Consider the following 14,574-nt stretch of genomic DNA (forward strand, 5'->3'; position numbering starts at 1 on the left):
TCCACGCTTTTTACATAATGTTACGCCCATTTTAATATTCGTGTAAACAACAAATTTTATTCTCAGCCATAAAAATTATAAAATATCTTGTAACAGGGCTCACTGTCGCACAGAGCGCGTATATTCTACTGTATAGAGCATTAGGACTGTAGACGGATATTATAATTAGGTTGGGTATAGCACTCTGCGTCAGTCCATGTATTTCTACCTCTTCCAACCTACAGAAATTCCGTTCTATCCGGTAGCTGTTCAAGCTTAGGGTGCTGCAGGTGTCCTTCCAATTTTATTGGTATTTTGTCAAGTATCGATTACATATGCGAGAAACATTCGAATTTGTCAATGTGATCTTTGACTTGAAACGTTGGACAATAATAAACTGTAGGCAAACTGTCTTGCTACTCTGCTTAATTCAACTCTTCTGGAGCCTGTCCTACTGATTCTTAGAAGGCAAACCAGACACCTTGTCAATTTAGGCGTGGCAACCCAAAGCGTCAAAACCAGACGTCACTGGTTTAATTAACAAGCAAAATTTTGATTTCGCCACAAAACTATATGATCGTTTTTACAATGATTATCGTTGGTCAGTCGATTGTTTTTCTAATTGTTACATATATATATATACATATATATATATATATATATATATATATATATATATATATATATATATATATACTTAGAAAGGAATGTTCCTTGCAACGAAGATGCCTGTGTAGTAATGGTAGCCTGTTGTACTGTGTTGCCATGTTGATATCAACATTTTGTCAGATTTTCATTCTTTAATATTCTAGTATTCTGAACGGAAAATAGTGTAATTTATAGAGAAGGCCTAAGAAACTGCACAGCTTTCTTTACAAAGACACATGCAAACAGAAAGTGAGATATCGTCTCACAACTCACTACACAAAATTTCGTCTGCGTGCTATCGGGCGCCGGAATGTGGCACCACCCACTAAACTTTCTGAAACCGTTTTACATCTTCGCCGTCAACAAGCTGCACTAAAACGTCCTTTATCTGAAACCTTATGTCTAGATTGGATAAGTTGGATTAGACAAAAAAAACTCGCAGATGGATTCACATTTACAATAGATACTCAAAGAAATCCATCAAAAGACTTACGATAAAATAAAGTTTGCTAAAGAATGACACACGAGTTTTAAATTACGACTGTAAGAACCGCTGGCTGCAGGCGAAAACATGCACACTATAGATGAGCAACTAAAATTATTAATTAATGCTCGGATATTTGGACATGAAACCTGTCAACAGATCAAAATAGAATTTAAAAATAAATTTAATATTTTTGCGTAGTTCTCATTACACTACCTACAGATTTCAACTACAGAATGGACACGAAAACCTATTGGTGATGATGTCGAGCGGAACTGGAAATAGTCGAGGTACCACATGTACTGTTAACATGAATTTACGCAGTTATCGACAAGTACTCATTGTATGTCTGTAAAATCTCATTTTATAAATATTACTGCGCGGGCACAATTCAAATATTATTTCTGGTCAACTAAGGTAAAGAATACGAGTATCAAGAAATATAATTATTTTGGACTTAATGTAAATAATATTTTGTAGAGGAGAGTTGTGCTGTATACATTTGATGTAAAAAGCATATTAGTTTATGGAAGTTATCATAACGACTTAACATTAAAATTGAGGTGCCGATGTTTATCCGACCAACAACATTTTAGGCTGTGTCTCCACTTGTTGCTCTTTAAACATGTTTAACGTTAAACACGTTTAGACTCTAAACGTGTTTAGTTGACAGCGTCTCCACTTGTCCATTTATTCCGGGCTATTAAAAGAATTATCCGGGACTTTGTTGTACCGCGCAAATTCGCTTTTTGTGCACCAGACAGTCTGAAATCGTCTTCTGGTCGTCTGAAGGACAATAGAGACACACAAGTCTCTGTCTTCGTCGAAATCGCTCTCTCCTGACACTCAGCATCAGTCTACGCACTCTCTAACATTGCGTAATTCTGTCTTCTTCCAATAGTCTCCAAAGAAAGAGAAAGAACAGTGCGAAAGAGCTAACAACAATTGTCGTGGAACGCGCGTTACTATCACATGACCGTTAAACCTAAACCACTTTCGTTAAACTACCTCTGAAACATGTTTAGCAAAAGCTGTTTAGGTTTACAGTTAAACAGGTTTAATGCTAGTGGAGATGCATTATTTTTAAACATGTTTAGACTTAAACAGGTTGTAAACATGTTTAAGCCCTAGTGGAGACGCGTCCTTACTCTATCAATTAATCGTGCAGATAATTGTTATGTGTTACGTTAAATTAGTAAGAAATAGAAATAGAATAGACGAGACAAGCGCATACAAGCTGATATGCTCGCATCGTCTTCTCCCCGTTCTCTTTGCCAATCTATCACTTTCCTCATCAACCGCTCTGCATCTTCAAGGTTTTTTATTGCCATGTAGCAACATGCTAACCGGTTTAGAGCTGTAACAAGAATGTGCCGATATTAGATACAAATACAAAAATATCGTAACAATAATTTAAATAAAGCAAATATATTATACAACTGGAAGAAGAGCTGTCGACATTGCTGGCAAATGTTTTCTGCAAATTAATATCTATTTTATGTACAGTGGAATTTGTAGTGTGATCTACTTCGTGTCACTTACAGAGCTACAACTATCCTTACTATAACTTGTAACATCGGCACTTTCGTAACTGCGTCGTTTCTTACATTAATCGTGCAACGATTAGGTTTACTGCAGTAGGAAATGGTAAACAATATGAAACCTTATCTGTATGAGTACAAAACAAAAATTAATTTTATTTATTTGTATTATAACTACCTGGTATAATGTGACTGTTACTGACATCGGAAAAGTATCTGCAGATTGTAAACAATTTTCACTTCAATCGTTGTCATGACCTAGAGTTAGTCCCAAAGCACCATCACCAAACGTTTGACGAGGAGGAAATCAAACGTTTCGTCCCTATTACCAGTCAAAAATATAAATTTACAATGTGGAACGACACGTGCCAGCTACGAGAGCTCCACGATTCGGGAGCAAGCAAAGCTGCCGTCTAGCACAAAAATGCTAGTGACTTTACTCTGATTCAAGCAAGTCTAGAATGCATCGTTGATAGCATATAAACCCAAGGCAAAAGCTAGCGATGCTCTGTTTTACAGGCTGAAAACTCAAGATTACTTTAATTAATTAACCCTTTATGGGCGAAGTAGTCAAACATTATCCGCTGCTGAGCACGAGCAGTAGCTGTGTTATCGAGTTTGCACGGGACAAATCAAGCTAAATTTACCACTTGCATTGCTATAGATAGAATGCTATTGATATCTAATTCGTCTCAAACTATCCGGAAATTTTAACGGTCTTCTATTTTCTAATGCGCATGCTTGCAGTACGCCATGCCACGTGACTAAAATAAATTTAGGAAATTAATTATTATCAACGTCATGGGGTGTCGATATGACGAAGTATACTAATGACGTTATTTCGAATTCCTTGCGACGTCATTTTGAAGCGTAGTTGGCCACATTCCATTTCGTACCTAGGAACGCCCTCTGCAAAGGTGTAGGCGTATGGAGTCGTTGTTGTTGCGTTGAGAGAACACAGAGTCAGAAGACAAAGTAGATCGATTGGTCGAATTGTGTTTTCGAAGTCATAGTCCACTTTCTCTTCGTTTTAGTGCAATTTTTCGCACTTACCTCTCGCCTTATATTGGGTATTGCGTAGTGCGCATGCGTGAGCGACTCATTTAGAATCGTTATCCTAAGTAAATCCAGGATTGTGGGAACCCCCGGTGTCAGATTCAACAACTAGCGACGAGGATTTGGCAAATTTCACGTTAGCGATACGAATACAATGGCCGACGAGCCACGAGCAGAAAACAACAGATGGGCCCGGCGGGCTACGTGCCCGGAGCAGTCATGTCGGTGGAAAAGCCAAACCGCTACGTTCCAGGCTCCGATTGGCAAAGCTACACCGAGCAACTAGAGTTCTTCTTTCTAGCAAATGGAGTGGAGGATGCCACCAAGAAGAAAGCCATCTTGCTCGCGAATGTGCCAGCCGAGACATTCCAACTCATCAAAGACCTGTTGGCGCCTAAAAAGCCGTCAGCTGACACGGTAACGTATGATAGCATTGTCCAGGCGGTCCAGAACCACGTAAAACCAAAGATATCAGTCTGGGTAAGTCGTTATGCTTTCGATACTCGAGTACGGGAACCTCATGAGTAGGTAGGAGACTTCGTGAAAACACTGGAACATATGGCTGCAAAATGTCAGTTTAGCGACGACGCCAGGAACGACCGACTGAGGGACAGACTTATAGCCGGCATAAGAAACGACCGTATGCTACGATCACTACTTAGCGAGAAGCTAGCTGACCTGACATTCGACAAAGCCGTCCAACGATGTGTAGCAATAGAACAGGCAGCAAAAGACGTCGAGACACTGAAGGGCACAGGTCCGCTTTTCTCCTCGAAGCAAGCAGAGACCGAGACCGACGGAATACACCAGGTTACGACCAGCGGTGTGACTTGCTACCCGTGCAACGGGAATCAGGAAGCAAAGGCTGTCGTTTCAAATCCGCTACCTGTTTCCATTGTAGGAAACAAGGACACGTCATGAGTGCATGTCGCACTAAGAAAAGGACAGGCACAGGAGAGGGGAGAAACAACAAATTCAGAAAGAAAAACGTTAGACGGGAAAGAAAGCCATGGCAGCTTGCAACACTGAACTTAGTAACAGCAGCAACAGCGACGAAGATCTCTACTCACTATTCCACATAAAGGGAAACCGACCAATCCAAGTAGATGTCGTCCTGGAGGAAGAACCAATAACTATGAAGTTGGACACAGGGACGGCGGTGTTAGTGTTGAGCAAGACCCAATATGACAAGCTTCTCAGAAAACGAGTCAAACTAGAAAGAACGGCACTGGAGCTACACACATACACCGAAGAAACGGTTAAGCCTATCGCCGTCTGCAAGCTGAAGATGGAGTATGACCAATAGTCAACTCGAATGCCACTATATGTACTTGACGGCAATGGACCTGCCTGGTTTGGACGCAATTGGCGAAAGACGATCTGAATAATTTGGCCTCTGATGTACATCGAGCGAAGCTGACACTCGAACCCCTCTTGGACAGACATACTACCGGTTTCTCACCAGGACTGGGCTATTTGAGGAGCCTCAAAGTAAAGTATACTGATGACGATAAGACAGCTTGGTGTTACTAATACATTAATTTGAGTAGTTGATATTCGCGTTATCGCGTTACTGAGAACAATAGCTGATCTATCTCTGCTTTCTAGTTTGAGAAAATGTTGTCCATTAATTAACTTGCTGCTTTCGTTTACTTTGTTGTTGTTGCTCTTTCCTATAGCACGGGGTCGTGCCACATCCCCGTCACATGCTGCTCGTGACCCCACGACTTTCCACCTCAACACAACGAGACAAACAACAACAACCAGTCTAGAAGGAATATCAGAAACGAGTGGTTACAGTGCTAGTGCAGACGAGACAGCAGTTTCGACAACGTAGACTTGCAACACAGTTTTCTAGTCTTCTTCGAATTCCTATTTATACAGTCGAGTGGAAATGACCATTTATTGCTCAAATTGGAAGAAATAGTCTTGGACTCTGGCCGAAAGTGGATTGACACAACGCTTCGCTCTAGTTCTAGAGAAGGCGGTTCAAGGGCGTACATTTATGTTCGATCTACAAGGAGCAACGGCAAGAAGCTGAGAACGTGGCACTCGTCACTGCTGATCAATTGTACGAAAAAGTTAACCAACTCTTCAGCAACGTCTAGGTCTCTCCAGTCCTTTACAATAATGTATCCCGCTATGTGTTTTACTGCAAGTTTACTTGGTGACGTCATTCAAACAACTTGGGGCTGTTTGGAAAGTGACTGTTCCTTTCTTCTATCCATCAGATTAAGAGATGGAGCTCAATGTTGTTTAGGCTATTATCAAACTTACTGCACTAAAGTAAAATTCCAACAAAAACCGGGGGACTTGGAGGACCTACTGAACACTTCCGTGAACTCAAACATAACAGCACAAGACGGTGCCTACGTTCCCTTGGTATGTCATTATGACTGTGTGCATGGATTCAATTATATACGTCCCATGTTACGAAGTAGGACATCTCCAATCCAGACTAAAATGTGTCCTCATCGCAATGCTCACATCTCCGAGAGGGAAAATTACAGACCTGTTTACGCTGTGCAATGCAACGCATCAATATGCGTCGATGTGTAATGCTACAATACCAATAATTCTGTTGACATTACAAGTGCCTATATAGCTAGCTAGTTGTCTTGCGAGAACGCTGTTGTCTTGAGACAGACCGAATTCGCCGTGTTCGACAACGGAAGCATTTAGGACCACGTGACTGATGACTACCTCACAGCTGACGAATATATGTTTACATCAATGGAACTCTGTTTCGATGCAACGTTTTCGTACAAAATTACACCACGTTTCTTAGGGTGTGGAACTACAAAACGCTGCCTATTATTCTGTCTATTGTTGCATGCGCTAACACCAGTCTGTGCTGCTTCATCGTCTTCGTGACGTACTGTTTGTTCGCTGAGCTACAAACTTCGACAGGAATAAGTGTTACGTTTTCTCTCTTCTTATTACATTTCTGTTAGTGTTCTGGGAACTCAAGGCAGTCGAAATCAAGTGGCTGTGCACATTACTGGGATTTCTGCTCCACTACTTTTTTCTCAGCCATTTTACGTGGTCATCTGTGATTGCAATCAATCTGTTGACATCATTTGTAATTTGCCTCATACACGTTGATCACCACAACAAGTGACAATAGAGCGAATAGTACTTTATGCATCGACCGACAAGAAAAAAAGGAATGGAAGCTTCGAAGTAGTTCTAACATTAACGTTTCAACTCTGCGCCCAAATCTGCATTCTTTCTTGTAGTATCTGTAGTATTAGATACCGGATCACTGAGCCTGCTGTTTTCGTTCTGATTATCTGGGAATTTAATTATTTGTTTGTCATCATATCCTCAGGCTCTTTGTGATTGTGCTGAGTGCTCTTGAGACATAGTCTCCCAAAACAGTCTAGAACCAACTAAAATTGGCCTCTACGATGACAATTTAATTAGCGCTATACGGGTCTGAGAGGCCGAGGCTACCTGAGACAAATTCTTCCATGTGGTCCGTAAGCCGGACCTCATACTAATCATAGCACCAACCACTACCACATGCACACCTACGTTAAGGTCGGCAAACGCCCATTTGCAGTCGGTCACACATGCCAAAGAACCGCAAGAGAACTGTAGAGGCACTAGACACTCTAATGTTGCTATTTGCTCCATGCAAGCACGTGGTTCTCTCACTCAATTCGATCATCTGTCTTACATGTCGATCACCCTCAGCCATGATGTAGACGTAACAATGACGCATAAGCTGCGTCACAGCATACCTAGAAACCGTTATTTGCTCCAGTGCGTAATCCACGTCACTGATTTTTCCACCTCTTAGTTTAATAATATACATTGTAAATTCATTGGAAGCAGTCACGGTCATCCTACATATCCTGATAATATAATGTTTATGATCAATGATACAATCATTGATATCTCCGTTTACGTGGGCACACACTACGTTTGATGCAACCGTTAACGTCACTAATAAATAATGTAAATGATCGAAACGTTGACATATTACCATTACGTATTGAGCAATGCCGACCACGCTGTTCCAAGATTTCTCTCCCTTCTACCAATAAGAAGTCACAACGTGTCGAATGCTTCTCTAGATTATTTAATTAAATCCATTATTTTCATAAACTTTCTGCACGCTGATTGGAGCGCCAACATTCTCCCGTCGCTTACGAAATCCTAGAATATTGAGTGACTAGACGTTTCCTTTCCTCCGTACGAAACATCTGACCTCGCGATACTAACCTATAATTACGTTAAACAAAACTTCTAACTCAATATTTTGATTTTGTCTTACCAACACCATATAAACTAGGAAGACAACTGACGTCGCCCAATGCTTGCAACACTTGTACGGCTTCTTCAAAGTATTGCTTTCCCATGTCATGTCTACTCATTAGATTGTACGCATCACCAACAGCAATCAGACCTGAAATGTCAAATTGCAAAAGCTAAACTGTAATTATATGTTAAATTATACTCACTCTCGCTCATTTCAATTGCATCGTTAATACTGCGAATGCCAAGTCGACGACGAATTTTCAATAACTCCTTTGATAATTCCTTGGTTGTTGGGATGTCGTGAAAATGTGTTGCCAGCGTACAAGAAATCTTCAAAAGCTTTAAACATTCCAGCTCTATACATTTCGACTTCATGATGTGACCACAAACGCTGTAAACGTGTGGAGCCAATGCAATCAACTTGCTGTTGTTGAGGTTGCGTTGCATGGCGTCAGCAGAATTTGGTAACATGTCCTGCATACACTTTGTCAAACCATTGAGAAAAAGTAGGAATTTGTCTCTTCTCTTCATGTGGCTTACAACAGACTGCTGAATGAGCGCATGAATGTCACACGTGCGTTCCTTGTCATTCAACGTGAGCAGAGAAAAGTCGTCGGACAGTAAATGTAGAGAGACTTCAAACTCATTTCCTCCGATCCTCGACTCTCCCACACGCATCACAGCTGCACGAACAACATCAGTAGGAATGGCGCTCGTGTCCATCAGAGAAGTAAAACTGAGAATTTTCTCTGCAGCTTCGGACCTTCTTGCTACTTTCTCTAGATCAAGATCCCATTGCATCGGTGCTTCCCTGTCGACTTTTAGTCTTTCCTTCATAGTCTTCAGCTTCTCTTCATCACTCGTACAAATGTCGCACGATTTGGCCAGTGAGGCGATGTCGGCAGCTAAAATTTGGTCGATCCGTGCAATACCCGAACTCGTTAGCTTGTGCTGTAAATGCTGCAATCCCCAACCATGTAATTTGTCCTTTAAATCATCGACTGGATATTGCACGGTCTCCAATGACAGTTTTTCTCTCATCTCCCTGTAAGTAACCCCTGTTTTCTTTGTCAATATTGCAACACGTCGAATGGCCAGTGGCAATAGCTTCACTTGCCCATCGGTCACTATACCTTTGATCTCATTGTATTCTTTTTCTGACATCTTTTCGTCATCGTTGTATTTTCCAGCCCAAAGGCGGAAACACTCGACGGCTGCGTCTTCATTCATTTCTGGCAGATGAATCACATTACCTTCTTGCATCAGCTCGTGATCTCTGCATCTCGTCGTAATGATAACGTGAACTTTCATGTTGCAAGAGGGAACGATATGTTGGATGACGTTTAAATCATCACTGCTGTCGTAGATCAACAAAGCATTGCCTCCACGTTGACTGACGAGATCAAAAAAGCGCGCATTCATTTCTTCCAATGATTGACTTGCAACGTCATCTTTCTCACAACTTAGAACAACCATCTATTACAAATGTAATTTTAATAACAAATTTTAAAACAATTACTTGTTCGTTGTTTTACATATTTGTAAAGAGAATATCGTGTGGATGCGCTTGTTCTTGAGCTGATAAAGAAAACTCCTCCTTCATACGAGTTTCTGTAAATCCTTGCATAGTTGGCTGCTACACATGACTTTCCCGCTCCCCCTTGAGCGCAAATGCACTACAAGCAAGTAGAACAATAGTCAAGCGCATGCATGGAGTTGTTATTATAAACATTGATTGTTTGTTACCATCAAACGGAAATCACTAATGTCGACATTCTCTTCATTTCCAAGATCTCCTCCCCAGAAAAAATGCGATAAGTCAGTGATAATTGCGTCTCGACCACAAATATGAGGAAAATTTCTTTTTTCCAGTTCAATCGGAAAATGTGCTATAAACGACAACGTATTATAGTCACTTGCCTATACGGATCCAATAAATTGTCGAACCTGTGTGCTGTCGCCTTGCTTTGTGTTGTGGAGATTGTCGTGATGCAAAACCCCAAGTAGACGTTGCCTCATTTACTAATTGTGCAATTCCTTCTAAACATTCATTAAAGCAATTATAAAATTATAGTTTTAATAATAATATTATTAAACGTCAAAACATCTTACAGTGCAAGTACTAACTAGTATCCGTCACTTAACTAATTGAAATAGTAACAAAATGCTTTGTATTTATTGATGATATACTTACAATTCCAAAAAACCTCATGTGTTAACGCTACATAATCTCTAAGTTCACTCTATATAAATCGAAGTGTGGCATGGGATAGATCGGGCTATAGCCTCACCTCATTGTAGGTGTGGTTCTAAAAATTTGCATACTCTAAATACGTGTGAAAACAAAGCTGTATGTAGTATATACACCACTCTTTTTTCGGTCTGGATCTGCCAATGACTCTACCGTATCACTCGATTAGAAGCAAATAACGTGGGCTTGTCTATAAAAGTTGGTGTGTCTCGTAGCATCGTGAAGCCAATTTTCAACGTCACGCTACGTCTCTGTCCTACTCAAGACATGAATACCACGATTTGTCAACAACAATACCTGCTACGTACATTCCACACACTTTAGCATTGACGAATTAAGTTAACTATCCCTACACCAATCGGAAACTCTGCAGAAAGTGTCACAAGCTTGTTATCGACAGTTTTACACTACACCTACATTATATAAAATAACGTTCACTGACCTTGTTGAGATTGTCCAACTTGAATTTTAGTCGTTTCAGATTCTTCATCAACTAATTACAGGTAACATTAAGGCGTGTGATAACCAATCAGAACATTAAAATAAATTATTTACCAAAAAGATGTTGTTTAACTGTCATCAAGTGCCTTAGGAAGGCAGCAGACGTGCTAGCAGCATACACATGAAAATATTCTCCTTTGCTTGCATTAGAGCCATAGTCAGAGATGCCTTTCATGACAACTGCTTTGCCTGGTACCCCCTTTCGCCTGAAGCTCTCAATGGCTTGTTTCATAAACAAGTAAGCTTCCATGTCTACTGCTATCACCTTTCTGTCGGCCACGCGTATTTTGTAAGCACTCAACTCTGCCTTCAGATTCATATGCTTGTGTGGCAACGAGAGCATGGAATCGACAATGGCTACGATCTTATCTACTCGCGGAAAACTAGCTTCATTGGATGCACAACCTTTTCCTTCTTCAGTAGCAATGTAACTATATTTTGCAGTTGGAGATACACTAACCCAAGCGGATGACGATTTTATCATCGTGGCCAGAATTTCATCGTAAGTGAGACGAATATCATCATCACTCATCGTAGTCATTCCTGGTAATTTCTTGTCCACCATCTTGTCCAGTAGTTCTCCCTTGCGAATGCCGTCTTGCCCACTCTTGATCGCAAAGTCTAGGATGAGTTGTTGAAGATATCGAGGGCTCGGACGAACGGCGTTCTCTGGAATGTACTTCAACCAGACTTCAGAATCTGCGTGAACCAATTCATTGACTGACGCAAGGATACCTTTGTCGAGCTCACAGTATTGTGCTCTAGCCTGGAAATCCCCGCCTTCTTCCACCTTCCCTCCCATCTCTGCTGTCGTTCGTTTGGCGATAAGCACACAGCCGCGCTCCACGTGACCATGTCTGTTCTCTTCTCCAGCGCAAATCCCCGTCATCACCACGACGGTAGCCGTGAAGTGCTTGGCGAGATTGGAAAGCAACACTTGACTCTCGGACCCTCCCGTTTCTGTTTGTGCGACCACGCCCACCTTCGTTTCTGTAGAATTCCATCCTTCACACACTCTGACGTTGAGCCTGCTGAGATCGGTGAGATGTGTGTATTTGTTTTCAAACTTGCCGTTTGTTCCGTTCTCTAGAACTGCTATCGCAGCCTGCAGCTCCGACTCCGAAGCGCAAACAACGAGAACGTTCAAATGATCTTGAATATCCGACATGACCAAAGATCGTTACAACAGCACACTAGTTCAGTGCTTGAGTTGAGTTACAATTTGCATACAAATCTAACAAAGGTTGTCGAAACTTACGGCACTCATTCACTTCTATACCGTCTAGATTTGCGTATCCAGACCCTTACACCGCCTTCATGCCGCGAGGAGAAGGGTCTGGTGAGGTTCCTTTGTTCTTGCCATGTTGCCGCATCACCGAATTCCGGTGAACTGAAGGTCCTATAAAATGCTATAAAGAGGCAAAATAATATTGCCGCTTCTCATGCCAGTGGTTGAATGCAGGGTGTCTGTAGAGAATGTAACCATTGATGCTACTCCAGGCAAGTCACGGATAACGTTTCACGGCCGTACCGTTGCACAGCCATCGCGAGGTGAGTTCTTGTCGCAAAATGTCGACAAAATGGAGTGTGCGCGCGCCCGTTGCAGACATTAATTTTTACTTTGCAATGCCCGTGCATGTGGGAACGAGTATGTACGTGTTCGGCTAGTAAGTATGTATAGGCTAGTGCAGTGAGTAGCTTAGAAGGTTTGCTGTATGGCGACGCGATCATCTCCTATTCTCAGAAAATTGACGTAGTTGTCTAGAGTTCACCGGAAACACGTCTGACACATAACCTGACAGCCACTGCGCACTGCATGATAGCGCGTCGCTGTATGTAAGAAAAATACAGAGCACTAATTCGTCGCCTAGCGTCTAACTTCTCACTGTACTAGCCTACGTACAGTACTAGCCGAACATGCACGAGCTCGTCATCACATGCACTAGTATGGCAAAGTGGAAATCAATGACTGCAAAAGATGCGCGCACACACCATTTCGACAACATTTCGCGAAAAGAACTCACCTCGCAATGGCTGTTCAACGGTAAGGTCATGAAACGTTATTCGTGGCTTGCCTAATAGCTAGAGTCGAAGATAGCAACGATGATTACATCCTGTAGAGACACCCAGCATATAAGCAGTAATATTATCTTGCCTCATATAACATTTATAGGATCTTTTAGTTTACAGGAATTCGGTGATGCGACAACGTGGCAAGATCAAAGAAACCTCACCGCAGACCCTATTCTTGCGTAGCCACACCCCATTCCGCCGCGTCGTACTTCCGGGAGAAATTTCCCTGGAAGTATGACGCGGCAATTTCGCCCGGAAGTACGCGCGGCAAAATAGGGTCTGGCAACGCAAAACTAACCAGACCCTTGTCCCCGCGCGGCATACCTAAAGCGCATTTCTGTATTCTCTCCACACCAGCTAATCCGGTTGAGGTTGTGGATCTCTATACATGGTGAGGTATACTATTTCTTTATGTACTAAACAGAATCGGGGGTAAGGGGGGAGAGATCAAACAACCTATCCAACCATCTCTAAAGGCTGCATGCATGGATAATCTGGTGGAGGTTGGTTGAGCTCCATCCATGCGCTGATTCTGGTTGGAGACCTAGAGTATAATGCTAAACCTCACCCGGTAGAGGTCCATAGACAACCTCAACCGAACTAGCTGGTGGAGAATCGGGAATGCGCCCTATAGAGTCGTGTCCTCGGTTCCCTTTTTTCTCGTACAGGGCTTCTCCGTATGTGCCTCCATCCTTGCTTAATTAATTATTTAAATTAACCACTGGGTATAAAAACTTAAAATGTTGCTTTTGCAGAGAAAAATTTCAAGAAAGCAGCAGAAAAAGTTTCAACGCATGAATGATTACAGAATATTTGAGACCAACTCTTGATGTGGACTGGTAATTGAGCATGGATTGTGGACCAAACTGTTTGGATGGAGCAGAGAAGAAACCGCGGAAAGTGGAATATGTACTATTAAACGCAAAGAACTGTACAAGTTTAGATACTAATTAACAACGAATAACTCAGTACTGTTTAATTATGTACATCTAGCACTAGCCTCGCCTCAGACGCGGAGCGGATTGCAGCTCCGGATGCGCTTTCATCACAACTACGTCTGGTCCTTTACCGCCTTACTGGGCGGGAGTAAGTATGTAAGTTTACGCAAATTCTTCAGCGCGTGTCTTACTAATGCTATTAGCTCGGAACTGAGGTTTCGATTAGACTTTGAAGTCGTTCTAGCCTCTGAACTTGTCGATATTAGAGATTGCAGCTACGTTAGAGAGCGTAGCGGTGAAATGGCAGATCAGAAATGGCATTTGCAGTGCATCATACGCCTTTGAACGCGTACACAGGTTCTCAGCAATGCATTGGACTGCTGCCTACGTACTGCACGCTAATTAGCGAAGATCCCACGCGACAGTCGTTTCATGTAGCTAGTGTACGCCAACAAAGTACACTTGTAACTGACACTAATCATGATTAACGCTGACCGCAAGGGGCGGTACCAGGCCAGGCGTAGTGTGATGGAATCGCATCCGGGGCTGCAATCCACACTGCGTCTGAGGCGAGGCTAATATAACACTCTGTTAGAATAGACAAAACATTAGCAACCACGCCCATAAATTTGGGGAATGAACTCCCAAGAACCCACAAGAAACCCCATTGCTACGGCACTGGATGTCCGTTCAACTAGCACGACGAACAATGAGCAAAAACCGTTGACAAGAGGACGCACATACGGGAATGAAATGCTATACATCTCCTCCCACCCGTCACGTGCAGGAAGGCCAGCCTAAACTTATTAATAGAGATAGTGCGTGCGGGGGCGGGAA

This window comes from Corticium candelabrum, chromosome 6, assembly GCF_963422355.1.
Source record: "Corticium candelabrum chromosome 6, ooCorCand1.1, whole genome shotgun sequence".
Lineage (NCBI taxonomy): Eukaryota > Metazoa > Porifera > Homoscleromorpha > Homosclerophorida > Plakinidae > Corticium > Corticium candelabrum.